This window comes from Euprymna scolopes, chromosome 10 (genome assembly GCF_053919585.1).
Source record: "Euprymna scolopes isolate OS-2025 chromosome 10, ASM5391958v1, whole genome shotgun sequence".
Lineage (NCBI taxonomy): Eukaryota > Metazoa > Mollusca > Cephalopoda > Sepiida > Sepiolidae > Euprymna > Euprymna scolopes.
Genome location: NC_136491.1, coordinates 157591476 through 157594077, shown reverse-complemented (window position 1 = coordinate 157594077; position 2602 = coordinate 157591476). Strand labels below are relative to the sequence as shown.

Genomic DNA, 2602 nt, shown 5'->3' with positions numbered 1-2602 from the left:
TCAGCCAAGATAACTTCCGACTTTCTTCAAGTTGTCACACTTGGGATTCTCTTTGTGAAACTCTGGAATGTTCACGGTATTTTTAACAGACCCTTTCATTTAATCCATATGGGGAGTTGTTCTCGTTCTGTCAGCCATGTAGGTAGAAGTCTTTAGTAATTCATAATCGTATTTTTAGTATCGCCATTCAGTATCCAGAATAATCATTACTTAGAAACTGCATTCGTTTCTAGGTGTAATCCCCAGTAGGATTTATACTAAGAATACAATTACGAATAACGTAACACATCTACCCGGTCATGGATGTCGGAACGAGAAAAAGCTACCCCTGTTGATTAAATGAAGTGTTTCGCTCGAAAATCTTTAAAGATTCTCTAGTTTGACATAAAATTATTTGACTTCAACAAGACGCACATGAAGAGTCGGAGGTTACATCGGCCAAAACGTTCTAGTATTAACATACAAGGTAAGAGTAATAATCTAAACATACCAAATAATACAAAATAAAATCCTCATCTCAAAAATTTGCGAAACATAATTTTTAATGTTTTTAATTGGATATAGCTGCTTTTTAGTTGCGTGCAAGCGACTCTATAAGTCACTCCGTTGGTCAGTCGGTCTGTCTGTCGATCTGTCCGTAACACTTTTGTGCTTGGCCTTTTTGGTTAAGATCAAAGGTCTGTTGTTAATAGATGCTGTTCTTAACTTTTTAAGTTTTTCTTTGCCTTTTGGCCAAGATCAAAGTGTAGTATCTATTCCGGCAGATACTGCAAGCAAAGACCGTATGTGGGGGCGACCCCACAGATAAGACCTTGGTCAATGTAGGGGCAACCCTTCATACCAATTGTCACTATCCAGCTGCCCTACTCACCGGAGAGTTGGTCCCCATTTCCCCTTCATTCTTCACATTAAAAATCGGCCTTGTGCCTAATTTGCTCGGTGGGGGAGCAAATAAATACCGTATCTATTCCGGCAGATACTGCAAGAAAAGACCATATGTGAGGGCAGCTTCACATATAAGACCTTGGTAAATGTAGGGGCAACCCTTCATACCAATTGTCACAATCAGGCTCCCCTACTCCCCGGGGAGTTGGTCCCCATTTCCCATTCACTCCTCACATTAAAAATCGGCCTTGTGCCTAATTTGCTCGTTGGGGGGAGCAAATAAATAACCTTTTCTTGGCCTTTTGGCTAAGATCAAAGTGTAGTATCTGTTCCGGCAGATGCTGCACTTAAGATAATTTGTACCAGTCAATGGAGGGGAAACCCTCTATACTGGGACAATTATTATTTTTGGTAACCAGAGTGCCCCCTTTTTGCCTACTTTTAGGGGAGCTGGTTTTTACCTCACATTAAAAACGGCCTTGTGCCTAATTTGCTCAGTGGGGGAGCAAATAAATACCATCTGTTCTTACTACATGCTGTGATATAAAGTGGGGGATCACTTTTCTGTATTAATTCTATATTCACGCAGTCATTCATTACAGGAGAGCACGCGACTAATAGCTATCGGCCTTGTTTTTCTCGACATGATTCATTTTATACGATTAATTGATAATGGGTTGTTATTGGCCTGTAATAAATAGTGGGTTTGTACCTTTTACAACCGTATTTGTATTTAAATGCCGAAATAAATCCGTTGGCATTATATTAGCTGAGTTGGTATCCATTATACCAATGGCACACCTTCGTAACATACAAAAAGAAAATAAAAACGCCTAAAGCATGTCAAAATGAACCTGTTTTATTTTCCCTACAATTTATAATCAGATTCTCACATGGAAATATGAAAATAAGATTTTTTTTTTTTTAGTGTGTGGGTAATAACATTATTTTATGGATTGTAAGGGGATAATATTATCTTATATCGTATTGCAAAAAATGGCTGAATTAAAAAAATATATTTTCGGAAGCAATCCCTACGACTAAAATGCAAACTCTATTGCTTGAAGCAAAAGTAAAAAAATAATATAAAAATCACAAATAACGGAAAGTAGCATATCTCCCTTCTTGCCCTCTAAAAAATAAACAATAGATGGTTATTACTATTAAATAATCATTTGCGAAATAAGGTTTATTTTTTATCATTTTGGGGGATTTTTTTTTTTACTAAATTTTCTTTTCTTTCGAATTTCTCTTCCGTCTTTTTTGTTTGTTTTTTATTATTTTTTTTTTTCTCATATTTATGTTTCTTGGGTTCTCATTTCAAAATATTTTAAACTCTTTCTTCCCTTCCTTTTCCTCCCTCTCCTCTTCTCATTCTTCTTCTTCTTCTCCTTCTCCTTCTTCTTCTTCTTCTTCTTCTTCTTATTATTATTATTATTATTATTATTATCGGCTCACATGGAGCTTTCACACAAGTCAGCAAACGATCTGATTGGAGACCTTTGGTTTTCTCTGGAAGCTGAGTGACAACAAGTCTCCCCAGACGTCCAGCTCTCTCCTCCTCCTTCGATAGCATTTGCAAATAAATTTGCATCATCGCAACAGCCTCTTACCATTGATTTCTCGCTGGCAGTGGCCATTGGTTTATACTGAAATTTGAGTGGCAATTAGCCTCCCCAAGATCCCAGTTCTCTTCGCATGTTATCCAGCGGAGGTC

The 2602-nt window shown here is 37.3% G+C and overlaps 1 pseudogene; it reads left to right on the top strand.

The window, feature by feature from the left end:
• The first annotated feature begins 1171 nt into the window (after positions 1-1171).
• Positions 1172-1318, top strand: LOC145286652 (U2 spliceosomal RNA; annotated as a pseudogene).
• Positions 1319-2602: the final 1284 nt, after the last annotated feature.